General features: G+C 46.0%; 1 protein-coding gene and 1 long non-coding RNA gene across 3 annotated transcripts in view; one reads left to right on the top strand and one right to left on the bottom strand.

Annotated features, from left to right (window-relative positions):
* The window catches only part of NR6A1 (nuclear receptor subfamily 6 group A member 1), a 74515-nt gene that overhangs the window by 16413 nt on the left and 34061 nt on the right, over positions 1 to 24041 (top strand). The window lies entirely within an intron of this gene.
* Positions 2507 to 17515, bottom strand: LOC137670988 (uncharacterized). Its single transcript, XR_011049379.1, has 3 exons — positions 17378 to 17515; positions 5230 to 5259; positions 2507 to 2601 (listed from the first exon to the last, which is right to left on the bottom strand). It is a non-coding gene; the product is annotated as an uncharacterized lncRNA (long non-coding RNA).

The raw sequence follows: 24041 nt of genomic DNA on the forward strand, positions 1-24041 counted from the left end.
ACTGGAGAACTCTGAAGCTCTGCAGCACTGTGGTTCCTCCCCAGTACGGTGCCTGCCTTTATCACGAGAGCAGTTGTGGGGAATGAATGTATGGTAGGCTCAGAGCTGCAAACGTGCACGGTTATTTGTGGATTAATGAAGCACATCTAGCTAGGCTTTCATGTACTTCATCACTTTTATACGGAAACAGATAATTTCACACACATATACAGAATATTTAAGTTGCCGTTTAGACATATATAGCTTATGAAATTATCTTGGTTAACATTCTGTCGAACCTTCATAGTCTGGCGTAGTTTAGATCTACTGCATTCAGGCCTCTCGTGTGTTAAAAGATACTAAAACAAAACTCAATTTTCCATGGTACTCGCAATCAGGATGTATCTGCCAGATACTAAAAGTAAGGCTGTCTAACATGAATGACTTTTTTCCTTTAAATAATTGTATATTATTGCTAGTCTGGATTTGTCTAGCTGCAGCTTTCATGTCTGTGTTATCTTTTGCTAAACTGAAAAATGCTTGTCAAACTCCTGTTCCCTATGAAGATATTTATATAAACTTTTGATAAATAAACTGAGCTCCTTGAGTTCTTTTGATGTCTTCCTGTCTTTTGATCAACCCTCCAGCGCTGGTGGGCAGGCCGAGCTGCAGCAGCTGGGGAGTGGGCACGCTGGTGGGCTGCCAGGGTCCCGCCAGCGGGTCGACGGGCGGGTGGACAGCTGGGCAGCAACGTCCTTGAAGGGCTGCAGCAAGCTCAGCCCTCGCTGGCCTGCCAGAGCCTCTTGGTGCTGATACATGAGCCCTGGCAGTTCTCGGACCTCTCCACCCCCAGCTGTCCAGCTTCTGTAGTGGCAGCACTGAATGTGCTGGTGCTCAGCACCATCCTGATGGGTTCGGTTTGGCTAATGTCCAGGGCAGGCGGTTCTGCAGGTGGTCATCTCTGGTAGGGAGCGAACAGTTGGTGCCAGAAACATCTGAAACTTCCCAAGCATGGATTTTGAAGAATTCTGAACATGCCTGCTAACCTGTCTTCCCCTAGTAAGGTTTTTTTTTCCCCTTGCTGTCTCATTACCAGACATGATTAAAGCAAAAAACGTGAGGATTTTCACAACAGAGTAGGAAACTGAATTCTTAGGCTTATTTGTGATCCAGAGCATTTGAGATCTGTGGAGTGTCTGCTTAAGCCTTCTCCTTGTCATGTGTTAGCAAACAGGGGGATGGCTCCTTTACTGTAGTTTTTCCTGTTTGTCTGAAGTGTCTTATTCAGAGTAATTACAGTGAATTATTTTCACATTTCCTTGTGCTGTTCACTTTTACATTACTGTAGTAAACTCTATTTATCAAACTACCATGCTTACCAAAAGTTTTGGTGGAAATGCTTGTTGTGGGTGACTGAAGTTACTGAACAGAGCCCTTCGCTGTCAGACTGGGGGAGAGGAGACTTTCTCCTAAAGCTCCAGTTTTGCAAAGAGTTCAGTCTGTTTAGTTTGTAACACTGTTGAACTTAGCGAAGCTGTTCCTGTATAAAACTGAACAAGTCTTTTAGCAGAACAAGCAAACAGGGATTTATTTTGAATACCCACCTAACTGAAGTTTAGAAGTCATTAGTAAGTTGTTCTGACTTGAACTGTGCAGCAGGCTTAGGGAGACAGTTACTGTGTGGTATCAGCACAGCATGTCTGAACAGGCTGCTTTAAAATAATCCCATAAGCAACTCGAGGAGGAAACAAGGTGTAAAAGTGCTTGGACCCTTTATTGCACAGGGAAGTGACTGATACCTCTGCTGAGCAAAGCAGCATCCACTGTCCCTGTTCGAGCGTGTGCCGATCTTTTAACCAATATTTAAAATAGTAGTAGCATGGGAGGGCTCAGTGCCTTCCAGTGTGTGTAGCTGGCTGGAACTAACTCAGGCTTCCCTGGACTTGACTCCACAGTGAAGCTTCCTGCTTCTGTTGAGTAACGGCCCTGGGCCTGCTCTGCCCTGCAACTCCTCTGTAGCTGCTGAAGCGGCTCTGACACCTGCCCAGAGCACAGAGGGATCCCAAGCCCTGGAGGAGAACAGGAAAGTGGGCTGTGGCAGGGAGAGGTTTCTAGGGAGAAGGACCCAACAGCAGAAACAGAATTTACTGCTCTGTGACACGTTAATCTTCACAGTGGCTGTCAGGTGGCAAAGAGCTCTTGTGCTCATGAAGGAGCTGGATGATGTGTCCCGAACTTCTTCGGTGAGATAACGGCAGAGCCACGGACCTGCCCTACGCAGTTATTGGGAGGCAGAACTTGAATACAATGCAGCTTCAGCAAAGATCGTCAGTCACTTTTCCTGCTGGAGGGACGCCCCAGCTGTACGACTGTGCAGTCTCTTAGCTAGCTGGTCCGCAGTTTGCATTCATTGATCAGTGAGTTGATAGAAATGAAAACCCACCGACAGCAATGAATGTTGATTGCAGCCATTAGATGCTGGAGATGTGCGGCGCTGCTCCTTCAGACCGCTCTGCTGCTGCTGCCTTTTCACGAGGAATTGTCAGTATTGCTGTCTCTCAACCTCGGGACGTACAAGTATTTCAGGGCTTCTTAACATCTTGGTGGCTTCTGGAAAGTACACTTGCACAGGGAGAGTAGTAGAAAAGCATTCTTCAATTTAGAAACTACATTAAGAATATGACTGTATACAGAAGTAAAATTATACATCTTACAAGATCTCTTCTTCTAGAGCAGCCCAAGACAACATTCCCTGGCACATGCTTTGAATCTTTTCTTCTTTTATGGGTTCTGCAGTCCCTGCAGGGGAGAAACAACCGCCTGCGCCCTTGTGAAGGCACATGCTATTAAAACCTCCTGTGTGCAGGCCTGCATCTACTCGCCCAGATGGGACAGAAGGGGTACCACAGAGTTACTGCTGGGGTGCCTGTGCATTTGGCTTTCTGCTCCTTTGAAAGGAAGGATGTTTTCTTGCTTGCCTAGTTGTTAAAGCGACAGCATGAGTCGCAGGAGCAGCTGGACTTTGCTGGGAGGGATCTGGTCCTCGGCCAGCGTTCCCGGTGAGCAGCTGCTGAAACCGAGCGCAGGTTCCTGTGAGCAAATGAACTGACATTCCAAAGCTTTTTCCAGCGAAGCTCAAGTTGCCAGCCCAAATGGGAAGGAGGTTTCCCTCCTGATCTGGCCTGTATTCTGCTATTTTGAACATATACCGTGCTCAGATTCGTTTCCAAGTGTACCATATGGTGTGGATACATTGCTGCTTTTGTGCTGCCCATACAGAACCTTCCGTTGCTCTCAGATACTCTGTTCTGCAGAAATTCTGCTCCAGTATAAAGTTTTAGGGTTTTGGGTTTACAAACATTTCTTACACACCAATTCATTTTTGGAGAAAGTAGAACTGGAAAAACTCAACCTCTGTAGCTCTTAATATAATCTGTAAATCATGACCTGTTAATGGCAACCATATGTGAAAAACTATGAAGGTTCAAGCTTTCCCTTTAACAGAAGGTTTGTGATAAACCTCAAGGTACAGTCAACGGTCGATGGTTTGTTCTAGTTCTCAAACTCACCGACAGCGTTGAATGTTCACTGAAGCTATCCAAAGATGGCTGTATACATGCACTGTACGTATTTTTCCATGCATATGTTTTCCATAGACTAGCACTGGAAACACTGCTGAGGACTGCACATTCTTTATTGTAAAGTCTTAAACTGCAAGTATTTTAATTACAAAATGGAACCATGGGGACTAATGAATTGCAGAAGTGTAACACTACAGTTATGGATGCTAAGTTGACTTAGTGTTTCTTAAAACAGCTTTGAATATATGTGAATTGCAGTTGTGAAAACGCCTTTCCTCCCGTGGACATGCATATTCTAACTAGCTACGCCAAGGGTGTTTGTTTCAGATTTCTTTATGAAGTTCACTTTAAAAAAATTAAAAAGCAGGAGGACAGCCATAACTGTAAACCAACAAACGTGAGAGCAGGGGGATCTACTCCTTACTGGAAAACATGTCTGCTCACATTTCTACAGCTCCTGTCCCCTCTCTTCTTGACGTGGGTTTTTAAAGGCTTTATTTGTGCCATTGCTTTAAGGCACGCAGCTTCTCAGCAACTCCTTGGCTGAACTAAGGTGACCCTTGAATGGGAGGAACATCTTACTGGGCAGAGCTGCTGGAGGGTGTGATGGGGACTGGTCATGATGCCTCTTCAGTCACTCGATTCCAACTGGATTAACTTGACCCTGGAAGGTTTTCTGTATTGGCTGCAGCTGGGATGATGCTCCCAAGCTGTTGTTGGGCAGGCAAGCAGCACAAAATATGCTTCACCCAATCGTTTCTTCCCTCTGCTTGCTTACGTGTCGGATACTGTGAGCTCCTGAGACGCTGTGGCCCTACGTGCCGCAAGAAACTCGCAGGTAAATCCTCCAGAGTTGTCTCTGGCAGCTAAAAGCGTGAAAGGGCATCGCTGAACTACCAGGGAGTTCGCAGGCTGTGGGCAGGGTTACAGAGGCATTTAGTGCTGGGCTTCTGTTAGAGTCAGTGCTCCGTTCCCTGGGGTGGGACCTGAGCAGCTCGGGGCTGGGGGAAGTCCTGCCCCAAGTGAACCACTGCATGAGAAGTCCTTCTGACCTCAGATCATTTTTAATATGACCTAGAGCATTACTGGAGCAGCTTAACTGCAAGTTTTAGACTGCATATGTAAATGTCTGCATAAGAATGTAGTGGTTAGAATAAATGAATTGCATTATCTTTCCCCTGAAAAGTGGAAAAAGGGATTTATTCTCTTTAAGTCTCTATATTGCATCTGTCTAATTATCTTCACTTTTTCCACCTGGCTTGTATGGTTTGAAAGAGAGGAATTATTTGCAGCTTGTTTGTTAAAAACAAAATCTGCTGCTAGATCTGAAATAACTTTGCTGTGAGTGAAGTGGAGCCTGCAGAGTTAGTGGCCATGATCTATCACTTTAAAATTCTGGAGACTTGCTTTTAATTCAGAGTATTTTCTCTTGTCGTAGACACTGTTAAGTGTCTCTCTGAACATCCCGAGTTGATATGTGTAACTTAACAGTAAGTGTATTGTCTAATAAAGTACTTGAAAATCTACTGCATTGAGTAAGCTGTTTGAGAGATGAGGTTCCTCCCAGAATACAGTTTGTAGTCTGCACTTAAAGGGACTGATTTTAATGGTATCATTAAACATCAACTGATACTGAAAATCAAAAGAATTCTCTGAAAATTAGTCTCACCTTTTTCTTGCCATCTTTTTGGAGTAGGAGCTGGTGGAAAGAACAAAGAAAATTTGAATTAATGGGTGTCCCAGTGTGAAGGGTGACTACACGTGGTAGGTATAACATAAATCAAGGAAACTAAGTTCAAGTCAAGCATGAAATTTTGGTTTTAACAAACCAAAACTGTGTTTATATTTAAACTAGATTGTGGGAGAGGCTTTTTCATCAGTTCGATACTTCCTCCTCTTGTACCTCTGCTGACCTTCGACTTGGTAACTTTCATCTTCTCATTTCACAATTTGAGAGCTTGAATTACTCCTGAATGCTAAAAACAAACTGTACGTGTTATTTCTGTATCCTGGCTCCTGGGTGTGGGTCTCTGAAAGCCCCGACTGTTGGCTCTGCACGTGGAACACCTTATAAACTGGAATCCCTGTGAGGTTCATCAGTGTAACGACGTGAATCAGGGAGGTTGTGGATTGCTGAAGTGGAACTTTACAATGAAAATATTGTAGATTCAGAGCATGTGGAGTTTTCTTTCAACTTACAGCAGAGAGAATGGGTTTCTGCATGAAGAAAATGGTTTCCTCAAAATATGCATACAAACCCTGAAACAGAGAGGTTAACCTGTTAATTGCCTGAAGTATGGGGGCAGGATTTAGTTAATTTTGTGGATGTTCCTGGTGCTCTGTGTATTTTTGGTGCCTGAACAATTCTTACACCCCAATTTAATCATTCTACTAGTTCCTCACAATAAGGCTTTTATTTATAGCAGGGCAGGAATCCTAATGGCATTGATCTAAAGTGTCATTAAATAAATTTAACGACAACTTTTTTATCTTATTTGAGTTGACAAGCTCACTTGTGGATGCACCGTACCCTCGACTTTTGTAAGGCGTTTGAGTTAATACCGTATGACAACCTAAACTGGTATGATAGAAATTTGCTATGGCAAATGTTAAAAGGATTAAAAAATGACAAACGGGTAGGTCTCAATGCAGTTCTGAGTGGGAACCTGATCAAGTTGGTGCAGTCTTAGGGTAACTGTTTGCCATGTCCTAAAACATTGCTGCTGCTGGCCTGGGAGAAACATAGCATCAGGTGTGAGCAGGTTTGGGGTTTTTTAGACAGAAAAGGGACACAAATCTGGATCTCTAGATAAATCAAACATAAATGAATGCTTCAGAATAGTCAAATGCAAAGTTACGTGTTTGGGAACACGGAATATACACCATGTGGGAACATAAAGGACTGCACTGTACGAAGGGGTACTTGCTGTGGTGGATAATTAACTGCATGTGTGCGCACAATCGGACCCTTACTACTGTGCAAACAATGAAATATTGAACAGGGGTAGAGGCTGTTCCATCAGCGTTTAGTTCTCCTGTAGCAGCTGGAATGATGCTGCATCCAGTTCTGGTACAGGCTGCCCTAAAGAGCTCACTGAGCTGAACCGGCTTCGAGAGGATGAGCGTAGAGCAATGAAATAACCCGAGAGTGTCGCCAGTGAAGTGAAGTTCTCTGAAGCAAACCAGTGAAGGTGAGGGAATTTTGTCCTCTCTGTTAATGTCGTTACCTGCACAAATGAGCCAGTTAGAGCACAGCAGCGCTGCCTTGGGCTTGGTAACGGGGCTGGTTTTGCAGGAGGAAAGCAGAACCTTGAAGCTGGGTGTTAGCAGGGAAAAATGGTTTGACTTGCTGTTCAGAAACTTGAGGTGTGAACTTCTCTTTCAAGAGCATGTGGAAGAGCGGAAATTTTTTGAACTACAGGGAGATGATTTTGCAACAAAACTAATTATTTTATATTATACACTCCTTGTTCTTGGAAAATATTGGACTAAATTTCAACACGTGATTTTAGCAGAAAAAAAGAAAATTATTTTGGTTTTGATTCTTTTAGCCAAATGATAATATTTTACAATAAGGCATTTACGAAGGGGCTAGTCTGGATGTTCTTGCAATCTGACATCCCAGGCTGAGTAATCAGATGCCCTCTAATTTTTTTAAGCACTTTACTGAACTCTTTCTAAGCCACTGAAATAGTGAAATCGCTGTATTTTTAAAACAAAACTTGTTTTACCTATCTAGAACAAACACACAAGCTCTCAGAATCAAACCCTCCCATCTCCTGTTACCTGCTAAAGGACGTATTTGTCAAATGTGCTTGTAGTGGGAAGGGGGCTGGGGCTGGAAGACATGGCCATGGTCTGGAGCTTCCTTGCTGACCTACTTACGCAGGCCTGATCGTCCTGGATTAGACCCCAGCTCGCTATCCTGTCTCCAGAGTTGTTTGTGCGTCTGATCCCTTCACCTTACACACAGTGTCGGAAGACCTGCCTGCCTCTTCCCCAGGTTTTCCAAAGGACTAAGTACGGTTTCACCCAGACAAACTGGGGAGGAGATAAGGAGCTTCCTTCAGGACCGTAACAGCGTTCCAGCACCCCGAGGGCAGCGTAAGGGATGTTCTTCTGAGAGGACCCAGCAGCGATGGCTTTTGGAGCCAGCTGCGTTTATGAGCTATTTGTACCTGCAGCGTACATGGAACAAAAATGATCTCAGCACAGGATGTCTTAATAATAGTGTCTCTTCATCTCGTTGCACACAACTTCAGAAATTGTCTGTGTTGGAAAAAAAACACCTTGATGTTTGGGACCACTGCTGAATTGTAGCTGTTGGCTGCGATCAATAAAGCAGTTCTGACTCTAAAATAAAATCAAAACAGTGGCTAATGGATGCTTGGGAAAGGATATAAGCAGGAGAAACTTGCATATTTCCTACTAATCATCTCCTGTCCTCCAGACGCTTTTCAACACACACAGAAGCTGCTGGAGACAGGCTTCTGTGCGTTCAGTAACCACGAATGCATTTTTCTTTTCATGAATTTGCACAGCTTCCCTGTGAACTTTCATCCCCTGTCTTTTAAGATAACATTTGTTGCCATGAAGATTACTGTCTATATTAGATTAATCTGTTTTAATGGAGGAATCTCAGGTGTCCCCCTAGGGAATTCCTGCAGTTGTCCTATGCCCTGACACATCTAATGCTGGCTAAGCAGCTTCTGTAGATATAAATAACAGTGTCTCTTCCAGTATATCAAACACGCTAATAATTCTTCATCACTGCAATACTGCATTGCTCTAGACCTGGGATGCTTTGTACGTATTATGGTGGTGAATTTAGCAGAAGTACTTCAGAAGATACTCCTATGCTGCCTGCTATTCTGGGCTGGCAACTCCGTGTCTCTGGGAAGATCAAAAAGATTTCCTATTAGCTGTGAATTTAGGCATAGTTCCTGTGCCTCTGTTTTGGGAAGGTGAGAGATGATCCTACCTACAGATGATTCTGAGATTGTTTTCTGCCTTTTAGTGTGTTAGAAATTGCAGGCACAGTCATCAGTACGACAGTCTTTGCAAAAATTAGTTCTTCTGTTGCAGAGAATTGCCTTTTTGCCCTGAGATTGGAACTAGTTGGACTTGGCCAGTCTTTGAGGGTAGGGAGGGCAGAAAATGCCCTCTGTTCTCACACTAGTCTCAACAGCCAAATTGAGATTCACTTGTTATTGTTTCTGAAATGTATAATGGAGCTGGAGGTGATAATGTTAAAGAGAATCCTGGTTTGGGGAATTAAGGTCTCCTTTGTTTTAGATGAGCCAGTGCATGCCGTAAAGCCTGTGGTGTGTGGGCTCATCCTGGATGCGATGCCTGCCCTGGCAGGTGTGTGCTACAGGGAATCACTTTAATTTTTCAATTTGAGATACTGAAGAAATGCCCAGAACCTGCATGTGCAATTGACAGATATGGAATGGTATCTTGCAAAGTAATGGGAAGAGACATGCGAGGTATTTGTTTTGTTTATAGGGCTTGATCTTTAAAGACTACACTAAAACATGGTCCTGCTACAGAAGGGAAGGTCCATCCTGAGCAGGACATTTCACAGGTGGCTTCCTGCAGCTCCAGACCAGTGACACGACCCCCATTGTAACCGCTGCAGCATGCCCATGTCCACACCACGATCATACGTAACAATACAAAAATACAGATTTTTTTTTTTTTTCATATGCTAATGGAGACTTTTATATTTGACTCACTGTTTGGAGTATGAACAATTCTAGCTGGATAAAGCTTAGGAAGCAGTATGGATGGAGAAGGATCAAATGAAGGATTTGCTTATCAAAATCATGATGTCTCCTCCCGATTCATTGATAACTGTCCCTTCAAAGAGAATTCGTTTCTGGTTTTCAGCTTTATAATCCAACAATTCTCATCTGCTAGACTTCAAAATTTGGAGGTCCTCTCAAAAGAAACACTTCTAAAATCTCACTTTTTGGTTCCGTTTTGGCAGCATGGCACCTCTGGGTCAGTTTTATGCTGCCATCTTGTAAGACTCCATTTCACGATACGCTTAGTACGATAAAGATTTTACCTCCAATAACTGTAAATAACTGAAGCGAAGAAAATGACATTACAATAACACTGCAATGAGCAGGAAAAAGATCGGTGAAGATCTATCCTGTCATCTTCCCCGTTCTCCTCCTCCCAGCCGCGGTGAGATTTCTTAGCGCTCGCCAAGGTCTGGCTGAGCTGGAAACGCGTTATTCTTTTAATGAGAAGTGTGTCTGCCTCAGAGCTGCGTGGGGCTACGCACACAAAACAGGCCCTGATCTCATGGAACTCCTGCGAGATGCTGCCCTCCCCCTTCCTGGGCTTGGTGACTCCTCTTTGGTCACAGCAGGTACCGTGAGGCCTCAACGTACAGCGCTCCTTGCTGTCAGGGGAAAAAACCTTATTGCATCCTATGGATGGTCTAACCCACAGGATGGATGAATCTTCACTACGTTTCGTTGCCGTTTGTTCACGTTTTCACACCAAATTTCTTTTACCTTGTCTACAAATGATGTATGTCACAGCGTGCACGCACAGCCCTGCCTCCAGACAGCGTCAGCCCTATTTCTGTGATGCTTTTCTTTCTGCTGCTTTCTCAGCCAGAGAGCAGTGGCACCTTTCTAACTGTTCCTCAGGTGTTAAAATTTAAAATAGAAGTATCTTCAAAGACTCTTGTAGAACAACTAAGTATGATTTGGGGGGGAAAAAAGGCGTGCTCTTATATCCAGTGCCCAGGCAAATATTCTGTTGGAAGAAAGACTTCCTCCCCGCCTCGTATATTTAATTTCTTTGCTTTTGTGTGCTTTTAAATAGTGGATGGATGTGGGTATGACCCCCAGGTGAGCGAGGCTCAGCCATTCCTGTCTGAATTATACGTTTAGCCTATTTAAATGCAGCCACCATGTGAAACAACAAGGAGAAAATGTACTTATGTTCATTTAGAAGAATGATCTTTGGATAACGTCACCCAAATATTGCTGGGTTTTTATCTTGCCTATAAAATAAATTGGTCCCAGTGTGCTGAGAGATGCACGTAAAAGTCTGAATATGGAAGCAGCATAAAATTCAGATGACTTGGTAGAACTGGCTTTAGGATTTTGAAAAAATTGGAACAGATTTACTAAGTACAGTTTATGAGGGAGGAATGTACTGGATGTTTTAATCTGTGACTCTCAATCTATTGGCACCTGGGTGTTTCTTCGGGCCCTCTTCCACTGCTGTTTGATGGAATTACCTGCCTTTTCTCCTGGGGTGCGAGGAGAGCACAAGTGTTCTAGATGCGTTTTGTACCACAGTGCTCTCAGCATGATAAGCCACAGAGGCTGCTGATGATTTGGTTGCCGTGCTGTTCTCTGAATTGCGGGTTCCGCAATCACTCCGTTATTTTTATAGTCTTCCTTTTACACTGAACTCACTGGTGGTTAGAAAATATTTTCTAATATTTTAAGATACGCCTTCTCCCCTTCCCTCTCCCAAATACTTACACCAACAAACCGGTGTGTTTGCATGATCTGTGTTCCAGTAATTGCTTTCTAACCGGAACAATTAAGTGCTGTGAGAGGAGAGGAAATTTGTCATAAAGTGTTCAAATGGAAATCGGCTTTTCTGTGGTTTCAGAATGACAACCCAGAAAGCATAGGTGGGTATACTGCAATAGTGTCAGAATTCAGATAGCAAAAGCTTTATACTCCATAAATAAGCAGCAGGGGTTCAGGAGGGGAGTCTGGTTCTGTTCTCAGGCTGAGCAATCCAAACCAGCCATCCTTCGAGGGCAGAATAAAGCGCGCACAGACGATACAAACGAAATAGCCACGCTTGACTTAAATATTTCAGTATGTTCGTCATTTCCAAAGCAGACTGCAGAAATACTGCATCTACCCACTGGTTACTGAAGGAAAAAAATGAATTAAATAGGGCAAACAAAGCTGAAGCTAAGCTATGATGTATTTCAGATTGCTTAGTATTTGCCATGTGGACCAAGTGCTTTAGATTATAAGGCATAAGCCTTTCAGAACCTTAAGTTATTTTAAAATTAAATGGATGACAGGCACAGGTCTGCTGCATGGATTTGATTTTCTTTGTGTCTTAGCAGAAGTAGTAAGCAATGTCTGTAAGTATCTAATAAAGCTATTTTCTGCTATTATAGAGAGGTTTACTATGAGAAACAGAACTGAGACAGTACCACATTTTCAATAAAACAAATTGAACAGATTCTCAGAAATCTAGGTCACAGTAACAGATGACCTATACATGGTCCTAGTTTTTGATGCAACTGTCTAATCTGCTCTGAGAGTACTAGCCAGACATCATTCCTAATTGACCTTGATATTCAGTGAACAGAAAGAAAGCTAAAGCCACATGATATTTAAATCTTTGGCAGAAAAAAATATATGGCAAACTTGAATGCATTCTGTTTTATAACTAGAATCTGCATTTGTCATGTGAACCTTGTCTGCAAACATGTTGATCATCTTAAAAATCTGAATTTGAGACTCCATGTAAAGAAATAAATCTGAGTACAAACAGCCATTCGTAACATCCAGAACCAGAGGAGAGTTTTCACGTCCCTTGTATAACCCTGTTTTGTAATGCAGCTGCCCTGCCAGCCTTCCCGGGAAGGTGTAATGGTCCCTGGCGAGGTGAGAGCCCTCTCCTTCCCCTGGACCAGGCGGTTCAGCTGGAACCACACGACCTGGCGTCCCTAAGGCTGTGTGACGATGGCAGCGGGAACTGCTGACACCCCCGGGCACGCGTGCAGCTGTAGGTGGAAGTACAATATGGGAGAGTGGACGTTACAGTAGGTGTGGTCAAACCCTGACCACCTCGGTGTACAGACCAGACCCATCCTTGTTCACGCCACCAGCCTTGGGGCGCAGCGTTGTTTGCAGAAGGCACTGCGGGCTTCCTCTGCGCGAGGAAAGGCGGACGTGCGCTTTCGTGCTAGAGTACACGTACAGGCTGCCAGTAAGCCCAAAAGAAACCCAGCAGTAAAGCCCTGAATGCTCATATGACAAGATTCAAGACAACTCTAAACTGATTTAGGTTACCAAATGAATCAGTAAACGTACCCCGGGAACGTTTCGGATTGATAACCTATAGTTGGACCTCGCCAGCCTGTGTTTGGCGAGAAAGGACTGCGTCACGTCTGAGGTCCGGCACGCCCAGCCCCGGAGCCGCCATCAGAGCACACAGGCGATGTCTGTTGTGCATTAAAAGCATTTGTGAGCTGTGCTGCGGAGCCCCTCGTAGCTGATGGCAGCGTCCCGGGGGGAGACACGTTACCGCGCCGCGTGCCGCTCCGTGCCCGTCCAGCGCGCGTGCCCCGAGCGTTCTCCTGCCCTTCGTCACATCTTGGCATCTCATCTCGGACAGTCTGGCCCTTTTGTGTCACACACGGGTTAACCGCAGGTCTGAGTAACGTGGTGTCGCAAAACCAAACCGCGTGCGACTGTCGGGCAGTTCAGGTGCACAGTGACCCGCTACCGAGCAGGCAGGATGCCTGTTCTCAGCTCACAGCGATACCCACCGCCCTGCGCGTATTTAGGTGGCACAAGTAATTGTCAACGCAGAGGGGTTTTGGTATTGAGATGCAGCACTTCAGCGCACTCAAAATTTTTAGTTTTATGCGATGGTTGTTCGTGGTGATTGTGTTAATTTCTTTGTGTTATGGTTCAGGACAGCTGCTGATGGCTCACGCTATTTTCAGGCAGTACAGGGAAAGTAAGAATGACTGAGGTCTATTTAAAAAGGTGATGTCATCACTCTGTATGTCAGTGTTGCTTCTTAGGAAAAAAAGAGGCTTTCATTTTATCCCTCACATAGAAATACCCAGTTGTTGTCTTCTGAGTTCTTAACGGTTGAAACTTTTGAGTGATATTAATCCCTACAGTGCTTTTGAAATGATTACAGCATCTGCTGGCTGTTATCGAGATAAAATTAAATTCTTAGGATTCCACATTTTTTGTTAAATTGCCAAGCGTATTGCTAGATTTCAGCATACCTGATGCATTTTTATTGGCAAGTAATCCTGTAATGCGGTACTATACGTTAATGTATAGTCACATTATATACATGTTAGTCTTTTGCATGAGCTGCAACTTCCAAGTCTGTTCGTGGTTAACAGGTTTCTTCTTTTTTTTGTGAGGCTTTATAAACTGTCTATTGGAACAGCCATAACTGGAGTTGGGAAAACTGACTTTTGAATTATCTGTTATATCTATGTGCAGTTTAAAAAACTAGAGCCCACGAGAACAGCCATCAGCATCCTTTTCTTATGGGCACGATGGGATTATTGCCATGTCCAAGCTGAGTATGCAGATGTTTATGGGGGCGGGTCATGTCCAGACATTCCTCTTATGGCTCTTTTGATTAGGCAGAAGCTCTTTTTGCCAACCTCTAATGGTCTGTTTTCCTTTCAAAGTGATACGCTTAACAGGTATTCAAACTGTAAGTCCTAATTGCAAGGGCAGAATTTAACTTTCCAGCATATTATTTTAGGCAGCACTTTCAAGGGGTAAGTTTTAAAATCAGCTTCCAGATGAGTACTAAGTATTAGCAGTCCTAGAGGTAACAGAAGAGGTTGCTGTGTTTTAAGAACACCGTGGTATTTAATCTAAAAGTAGGTAGAGCCATCAATATCCTTAACCTTTATTAAAAATAATCCATAATATTTTTGTTCAAAGGCTTATTTGAGGGAGGACCTTCTGGGTTTGTAAGTACCAGTGAGAAAAAAAAAATTAAAAATCAAAATAGCTTGATTGTAATCTAGCCTGATTCTTATCACCTAAGTTTTACTGAGAAGTAATACACCCAAGCCATTGTACTACATCAGGAGGAGAATTCAAGGAAATTGTATAATTATTCAGACAGAACTGACTCCTGTGAAAAGTATTTACATCCACATTTGTATTTCTAATGCTCTGAAATAGCAGCTGAAAATTACATGAGCTGGTCCCTCACATACACGGATGTTTTGTTCATCCTACAAGTAGCACCTTAGAGAGAATTTCACTTTTTTTTTTTTCAAAAAGGGTGTTTCAGTCATCCAGTCTTTTTTTCCCCCCTGTGTTGCCCAAAGAGCGATGGCAGCAAGTCCATCGGCTGCCTGTCAGGCTGGTGCAGGGCATCAGCACGAGCCTTCCCGGGTATCTCCCGGGTGCCTGGAAGGCCAGAGCTGTTTTCCTCACTGTAAAATTCTTCCCCTTTTTCTGAGGTCACAGGGATTGCATTGACAAAATACACCTAAGAGCAGCAAACAGCCCAACCTTTGTTTTGTCTATTTCATGATACTTTGTATCTCTGCACTTCATAACAAAAACACACATTTCACCACTGCAATATACGACAAGTCTCAATTTCATTGTTTTGAAGACGAGAGCCAAGCCATTCCTGCCGCACTTGTAGTGATGTTCGCACAGAGAGACGCTCCTGGCTGCTCTCTAAGGCTGTATATGCCCGTGCGAATTTTAAGAGTCTTCCTATCCCGTTGGACTGGGTATTTTACCTGGTGCTATGTTGGTAGGGTAGGTAAGATTTAGGGAAAAACATGGAAAATGAGGAGGAACAGCCCCCACCTTCCTGCTGTTTGGGTGAAGATTGAACCGACTTCCGCCCCTCGGCCGCGGCACCGCGCACAGCCAGGGGCAGGCTTTTCATCTAATAAAACCCGCTGGTTGGTTTTCTAATCTTGATAATTTCTGCTCATTGGCTCCAATCAGCAGATTAAAGCCCAGTCTCTGAGGAGTTCTCATTTTAACTCTAGACTGGGAGGAAAGTAGGGAAATAGGAGGTACCAGACAGTGAACGTTTTGGTTTTGTTTTTCTTATTTATTTTGGTATTTGCCAAGTTGACACAACTAAATGACATCCTCCTACACAACCGATACAGGAGGTGCAGGGAGTAAATTTACTGAACCTTCTCTGATGAAATCAGCTGCCCAGCCTCATCCCCTTACAGCCACCATTAAGATGAAGCCCATTATAACACCACCACATCTCAGGCTAGACATCAGCTGCCTCAGCAACGGATCTCTGCTTTTTATAAACACTTTGAGGTTTTCTGTCCTCAAAATTCTTTTAAATTTTTCCCCCCCCCCCCGTGAATTAAAATCACCAACCAGATCATGCTTCTGCCTTCCAGACACGGGGCAGCAACCACAGCTGAAGAGTAACCATATGGACTTCATGATTTTACGTACTGCGACAATAAAGCTTTTATGACGTTCTAGGTGGTTAAAAATGGCAGTAAGGAGCTCTTAAACATGGCACAGTCATGTTGCTTTTCTGAACCGGCAGACCTGCCAACAGTGCATCAAAAGCTGTAATTTCCTGTGCACTGAAGCCCCGATCTCTGCTGCCTCCAGCTTTGTGTCCCAGGGCTTGTGCCTGTGTGCTAACAAATCTCTATTGTCCAGCGGGGCGAATAGTGGCTGGGACGAAAGAATTGCTGTCTGGTTTCTATTCAAATCCAGGTAGTCAGATATATGAATGGAGTTTCTCGAACAGCCATGTGAATAACCTCTGCTCTGCGTGGAGGCTGCAAACGCTTAAGTGGCTGGCGGGGCCGTACCCCAGCGCCTTCGGAGTTCAAAATACACTTATAACGCTCCTCGTGGCTTTTAATACTTATTAACTTTTAAAATATGCTATCTCGCATTCCTGGACAAAACAAGGCGGGTAAATCGTCCCCTTCTCAACTTTATAAACTTGTTGAGGAATTCTACTTATAGCTTTAAAAATGAGTTGGTTTTGCTAAGAAACCGATAGGAAAAGTTTATGAAAATTATTTCCTTAGAGCATACCAGATTTGTAAGTGTATGTTGACCGAGCCTTGTATTGTACACAGAGCCCACTGCAAGCGTCACCCTTAATAACTGCAGATGGTTTGGTGAGCAAATACATTAGATTTCTTTTAGAGGAAGTTATGATAAGAAAATATTTCTGGTACGATGGTTCGAGCAGGAATGGGAGGAATACTGCAAATCGGGGTTCGTTTTTCTCTTCTTTTTTTTTTGGCTAAGGGTTTCGGTAATTAACGTGAAGTAAAATAAGGCTGAGACACTGCTTCGTGGAAGCAAAGCCTCTTTGCAAAGCTCTCCCTGGCACAGACACGGCGCTTGTCGCGACCCCCTCTCCCCGAGAATCACAACAACTGTCGCTTAAACAGTCGCCGGTCGCGATATCGTCCGCAGGTGCCACCGGAGGAGGACCGAGCCCCACCGGGGTGCTGGAGCCAGACAAAAGCGGGGGACCAGGGGGGGCATCTCCCTCCTCCGCGTCCACGCCCCGCGGCAGCGGCGACCGGCACCGTCGAGCCCCGCGTCCCCGCGGGGCTCGACGGTGCCGGTCGCCGCTGCCGCGGGGCGTGGACGATTTGTCTGGGGTTGCCCCCCCTCCTTTGTGTCCCCGTCTGGTTCAGTTCCTCCCCGCCAGCCCTCGGGCGACAAGCGTGTCTGGTTACCGACCCAGACCCCGGGAGCAACTTCCAGCGCTGAGGAAATCGCTCCGTCCTTCGGGGGGGAACTGCCGCCGTGCTCACCCCCCCCACCCCACCCGCTCCCTCCAGCTGGGTTACATTAGCAGACGTGTATATTTATATATAAAAAAAAGGTTCTGTTGGGAGAACAAAGGAACACGTGCAGAAATGAGACTGGGGAAAAAAAAATTAATAATAATTTTAAAAAAATAAATAAAATGCCCTGACGGCACGTCGGGACCCAGGGCGGCCCCCGCCCCCCCCGGCGCCGTTAGCCCGAAGCGGCGGTGAATTGCAATCAAAGCCTTACCTGGCGGGGCTCCGCGCTGCGCTCCCTCCCCACAATAAAAAAGTTGGTGCCGGTGCGGGCGGGACGGCGGCTCCCCGCCCGCTCCAGGCGCGGCCCCGGCCCCGCAAGGCGGCGGAGCTCCCCTGTGGGCCCCGCCGGTGCGGCCCGGCCGCGCAGCCCCGGCCGCCGCCCCCCGCCCCGCTATATAGGGCGCGGATGACGGGCAGGGGCGCAGCCGGTCATGTGCGCGGTACGGCGGCGCCGATTCGCTGTCCCGGCGCGGGGTCGCCTCCTGATTGGGCCGGGCCCGCGCACCGGAGGGTCCCCCCCGCCGGCGGGGCGCGGGCCGGGGCGCGGGGCCGCTTGTTTGGGTGCCGGGGCGGCGGCGGGGCCGTCTGCGGGGCCGGGCACCGGCACCTGCCTCCGCCCGGGGCGCGGCCCGCGGCCCCCCGGCAGCGCTGCCCCGCGCCCCGCCGCCCCCGCAGCCACCGGGGCTTGGTGCCGTGCCTGCCGCGGCACAATGGGATCAAAGCGGCCCGCAGCCAGCCCCCGCTCCGGCCCGCATCCCCGCGGGCAGCGCCTCGGCGCCGTTACCCGTTGGGGGGCCGTCACCCGGGGCCGGTGTGAGCCCACCGGGAGGGTGCCCGTGTCCAGCGGCTGTGACACGGCCCGCGGGCACACCGGGCCGCCGGGGTCTGCCCTCACCGGGCTCCGGGGATGGATTTCTGGTCCCTCTGGGCCACTGGGAAACGGGGTCACGGCCCAGCGCGGCGTTCCTGGGTGGCGTGGGGAAGCACCTTCATTTATTTAATGTGAATCGACTTCGTGTTTACACTGCAAGGCCATAGTGTGTCACGGGAAGGGTCCGGCGCTTATAAAGAACACCACAGGCTGCTGGAAAACATCTCGGGGTTTGTCTTCTCTACAGCAGCTGGACGACTCCCATCCCATCTTGTTGGTAAAGCTGCCTCCAAACGACGTGTAACATCACGGCAACTTTCCCTCTGTTCTGTGCGTGTCCCTGTTAGTAAGAACACCGCTGTCGGGGTGCAGCAGGAACAACTATTGCCATTTTTGTTGCAGGACAGAAATAAAATGCCTTTAAGCATGTTCTCAAATGAGACCACCCAATGATAAACGAACTCCACTAACTTGCTAGTTTCAGTGGCTTCAGACTAACAGAACTCGAACCTGCTCCCTCGGCCTTGTCTGTAGCTTCTCCATGTGAGACGCTCGGATGTCTCTAGAATACAGAACTGCGTGACGAGGATATGCTAACTTTGTAAAGTGTTTTCAGTGGGAACGCCAGACCATGGGGAGCAGTTAATGTACTTGTTCCATTTTCTCTTCTAATTCTTCTTCTTTTCCAGTCTTTTTAGTCTCTTGTCGTTTTGAGTCACTGACCTTCCTTTCTTCTCTGAGAACATTTTGACACAGGGAGACCAAAGTGCTGGACACCCTCCTTGGAGTGGAGGTTGGACTCGATGATTCCAGAGGTCCCTTCTAACCTACGATCGTGTAGGTGAAACATGCGCCATAGGAAAGGTTCTGTTCCTCTAACTCTACGTGGCTGTTCTCGCTCTGGGTTTGCTGCTGTTAAAACGCTTTTAATAATGACTGTGGTCACTACTGCCCCTCTGGGTTCCTCTGCTTTGGGAGTTCCACAGTCCCAGCTCCCCCAGCAGCAAGTGTGTGCTGTGGAGCCGCAGGTGACTGATGGAAGGGAAGGTGCTGCAGCAGTATTGAGGTTCATGCCCTTTTGTTGGTCTAGTAGAACTTGGGGTTGTTGAGCATTTTTGGATGTGTCATGATGTTGGTGTTCAGAGCCCCTCCTGGGCCATGGAGGGGTGGGACAGAGGTCCCTTTGGGGCGTTCTTGACATGGATTTCTGTAGAATTGACCCTCAAGGGCTGGATGAATGCATAAATGGAAAATGAAATGAAAAAAACAAATGACAGTTACATGGAACTCATCCAAAAGGAAGCAATTTGGGGAAAAAAAAGGTTACTATGTGGCTTTAATGGTGACCCAGGCTCGTATCAGTGTCAGGCAGCTGCTATTGATGTGGATGAAGAGGTTCCCACCTCCTTGTCGTGAGTGTGAAGGAGATAGCTCATATCTGCTGTCCGTTCTGCCCACAATAACCATTCTAGTCACTTCTGCAGTTGCCAGACAGCTTCCTTTCAGTCTCCTCTTTCAAAGATTGTCTTTCTCTTCTTGAGTCACTTGACGATTCTTCTAAAACACAGTTGATACTATCGTTAAAATACGTGTTCTTGTGCATACTGGTGTATTAATGTGCTTCTAAGTGGTCAGTTATGGGTCGCACTGGCTGAAAAGCATACAATGTCTTTGATCCTGTTTATGAAAAATAAAAAATTAAACTGTGTGTCCGTAGTACGGTCTTTACAAGCTGTCTGAATGGCTGCTGAACTCTGGGAGCATCTACAGACTCCTGTGTGTGGCTCCATAGACCTGCTGTACTTCCCAGGCCCTCTGTGGTGTCCAAATAATGAAATCTTTTCGTGTAATATCCTTGTGTTCTCTGTTAATGCTTTATTCTTAAGACTCGCTTTAAAAAAAACAAACAAGTGGGGCAAATTTTGTTGAAAAACGTTTAGGTCTATGTCCTAGATTAGATTCCAGCCTAGTGCTCTAGCCTAGTACGTTAGAAATCCTGAATTAGCAGTTCCTTAGTGCTGTCTGCCTGATATGAGAATGTAATAATTTAAAACCTTTAGTAACTAAGAGCCAGAAGTCCTCTGGTAAACCGATTTTAATATTTGCAGAAATAATATGAAAGTCCCCAAATATGAAATGTCTGGGTCTAGAAAGAGTGTTTTATCATAGTGTATAAACATAATCGTACTCCAACCTCCAGATACCTCTTTCTGTCTCCCATGTCAGAGGTGATCTTCAAATCGTTAAGTTGCTGGAATATTTTGAGGCTCGTCCTAATTATATTGCTCTCATTATCAAAACACTAGGTCCTGTTCAGTTGGGTGTACACCGCGATTACTAAATTAGAACCGTGTTTCACTCAATCTATGGAAAACATCCTTTCCCACTGGGAAATGAGCTGCTGGAGCAGTCGTGGAGAACAAGTTCCCCAGGCAAGGGCACCGCAGCCGAGGATGCTCTGCCGTGGCTGTTCCTGCAAGCCGGAGCTGGGCCCTGCAGGACCCTGTCAGTTGTGACGGGGCTGGGAGGAGGAGGTGGGGGTTTCACCCGGTTTTCGACCCTTAAGCCATTTTACAATATTGTAATCGACTTTGTGTTATATTTTGCTGCATAAATTTTACCCAAGTCAAAAGGAAAAATCAACAGTGATCTGTTGAGGCATCTGAAAGACACGCAATGCTGGTAGTCCCTTGTGCTGCTCACGAGTATTCTTAAGTCTTTCTGGCAGTTCCCGTCCTGGAGAAAGGCTGTGACAAGACAGGGGAAGGAGGAAGGAGGAATCTTCCAGTAAGTTTGCTGAGATCCGATGTGCTTGACCCAGACAGGCAAGCATCTGGGTCAAATGTGTCTCATTGCAATTGATAGCTTAAAGCCCAGCAAGCTAAGAAGTGACGGCTTAAAGGATAGATACTTGGCTTTTTCTTCCCCTGTACCATCTTGGTTGTAGCTACAGAGAAGTGGGATAGTTAATCTGACTGTAGGATTTGTGCCTGTTTGGGACACTCTGCTGTTGGGTAAATCATCGCTTTCCTGGCTGCGCTTCTGATAACCGGTGGCTGCCCCGTCACCGCAGCGGCATCAGGAGAAGGGCAAGACTGACTGACTGTGGTCATCATCTGCGTCAGGGTTAACTTTGCTAATGGTGAAGCGTACGTGAGGAATGCGGCAGCAGGAATATTTAGAAGCCAGAAAGTTGGCTCTTGGAAGAGAAGCCGTTGGGCAGTGGGGTGGCGAGGAAGCAAGGGGGCTTAATTGATAGTGATACAGGTCCTGGTCATTATTTTCCCTTGGCCCTCATTTCTGAAGAGCATGAATTAAGCTGTGCAAACCCAAGAACCATCGTGATGGCGTGAGCAGCTCCTGGCTGTGACAGAGGAGCCTGGAGGTCTGCGCTGCCCAGCCCTGCCTCCACCGACCTGCCGGGGCACCGCGCTGGTCACACCAGCCAGGTCAGCTTCTTATGCCTCCCCATTGCTGTCCCTCTTCCTTTCCTTGGGTGATCGAAACGCGTCTATTGTTGAGTCAATTCAGGCAAGATTGTAAAACAAATTATTCAAGAAAATAGTTTGGAAAAAAGTTAATTTGGGTCAAAGAGGGATTAACTGAGGAAATCGTTTCTACATGTACATCCTTCTGCTAAGAAGTAAGCAAGGAAAAGCTTGAAAATAAACCTCGTTGAGCCCTTTTTTTTGAGTTATTTTGTATGTGCTCTGTCCTTTCAGTAGCTTTCATTACTTAAATCCATCTAACGCGATGAGGAAGGAAGGAGATTCTGTTTGAGAGCAAATTCAAAGTGAAAAGATTTGGCCAGTGACATGATGAAAGGGATAAGTGTAGGTAGAATGGGATTAAACAGAAGTGATCTTGGTATTGAGCACGTGGTTCAGAGGCCTCAACTTTGACACTCTTTACAGTCGTATTTAAAGCTAACTTTGTATCTCTTGTGCATGGTGCTGGGGAGGCAGCAACAAACAGCACTGGATTTCATTCTTGCTTTTCTGTGCATGTAGTTTCCTCTCTGCTTTAAAACCTCAGTTAGAAAAAAAAAGTAGCCTTTAAGAGTGGAATTACATGGGCCTGCCAAAGTATTCCCATCTACTGCCATTACAATCTGTTCTGTATACAAAACAGCGTCGTGTTTTATACTATGGTGTGGCACAGAGACAGTTACACTACGTGTTGTGCGAAGTCAGTTGTCCTCACAACGCTGAGACTTAGGGAGTAGCTTGAATTCTCTCACTCAAGAAGTAAACAAGAGGGGAAAATGAAAGCGTGAGACCAGAACCAAGTAACAAGTCAGTGGAAGAGCCAGAAATGGGGTCTGCTAACTCTGTGCGTGTGTTTGTTTTTTAGGGTATGCTGCCAGTATTAATAACAAAAGAACTGGCTCAGTTTCCACGTTTCAGCTCTGAAAAATGCATGTGTGTATGGCTGTGATCAGGGGAGCGCCCGTACTCAAAGCCGGGCACGCTGCAGGTTAGCACGCCGACAGCGGCCCTGTGGCTGCCTTTTTCTCGGTGGCTGTCACCTTCTGTAGTCATCAAGTGGATAAAGAATTTTTGTCATGCTGCTTCATGAATGAAGTCTGTGCTCTTAAAGAGCATGAGAATTAGCTCTGAAGTATGCATTATCACAAAGCCGACGATGATGTTGAAAATCATAAAAACTCAAATATACTTTCACTCCATTTCCCATTGCTCTTATCACGACTCTGAGGAGGTGCAGAGTCTGGTTTTAGTTTGTCATGCTTTTTTTTTTTTTCCTGGCTGCCACTAAAATGGTTGGGATTGTGGAGAGCTACCAGCCCTTTGCTTTTAGCATCATTCAAAAACCTTCTATTTAGAAACCATTCTGATATCTTGGTGGTTTTTTTCTTTTTCGTCTTTTTTTAACTACTAAGGAAATTTGCATGAAAATGGAATCATTGTTTCTGAAGAGTTCCATCTGCTCCTGCTGCTTATTCTGTAGCTGAAGTCATAATCCTCTGTTTGTGAAATTTCCCATTGAAGAGATTTTTGGCTTGGTATAGTTTCAGCACAAGATTTCAGAACAGAGGAAATAGAGATGCTTCACCTAAAAAAAAAAAAAGAAAAAACCTTGAGACAACATCAGAACCACAAGTGCATCTGCAGTCAGGACACTGTAATTCTGTGGGGACTGAGTGAGTAGGAAATAGGACAGTGAGTGAGGTGTGCGGGGCGTGGGGTGGGAAAATGCATTTCCCCACGGTGTCAGAGCTTCGGCTGGGTGTAACGAAGGAATAACAATTTTCTGGTCAGCTCAGTGTATTAGTATTTCTTTTGGTCGAAGTTGAAGGGCAGGGTTGATTTGGGGTAACAGGGATGCTCAAACCAGCTAGGGAGAAAGCAGCCAAGTGCCTTTAAAAGAGCTTTAGCCAGGAGGGAACAGCCAGGCTCCTTCCGAGCAGCTCGGAGGGTCCATCGGGTGGGTATCAGCCACTCTCCCAGCCCTCTGTCTAACGCAGGGGACTGTTCTGCAAATGGGAACAGGATTTTGTTCTTTCCGTTCCTAGGATTTATGCGTTTTTACATACATTTATGTGTAACGCCATGCTTGTGTGTGCCTGCATGGAAATGCTGAGCACATTCTTCCAGTGGAAGCGGCAGGAAACGGAGAATCCCGTGGGCTGGGAGGTGACGCTTGTCCTGCTAGGACCTCTGTCGCTATGCAGAAATACTGCAGGAAAGTGGGTCAGGGCACGCAGCGCTGGAGCAGCCGCCCGCGAACCCACCGCGGAGGGCTGGCGGCTCCCACCGCGCCGGGAGGGCGGCAGGGCGCCGTAAGGACCTGAGCGGGGACGGTGGTAACGTGCGTGCTGCGATGAGCCTTTGTTCAACACGAGTTCTGAGAGAATTACTGACCTCGTTTTGCATCCTCATGTACAGGGTTTTTTTCTGCGCCATGTGCAGTGTTTGTGATAAACATTGCATATGCATGAACTAGGCTGGGCTTTAAAGTAGGTAATACACTGTTCTGCTTAGGA

Source organism: Nyctibius grandis, chromosome 16 (assembly GCF_013368605.1).
Source record: "Nyctibius grandis isolate bNycGra1 chromosome 16, bNycGra1.pri, whole genome shotgun sequence".
Classification (NCBI taxonomy): domain Eukaryota; kingdom Metazoa; phylum Chordata; class Aves; order Nyctibiiformes; family Nyctibiidae; genus Nyctibius; species Nyctibius grandis.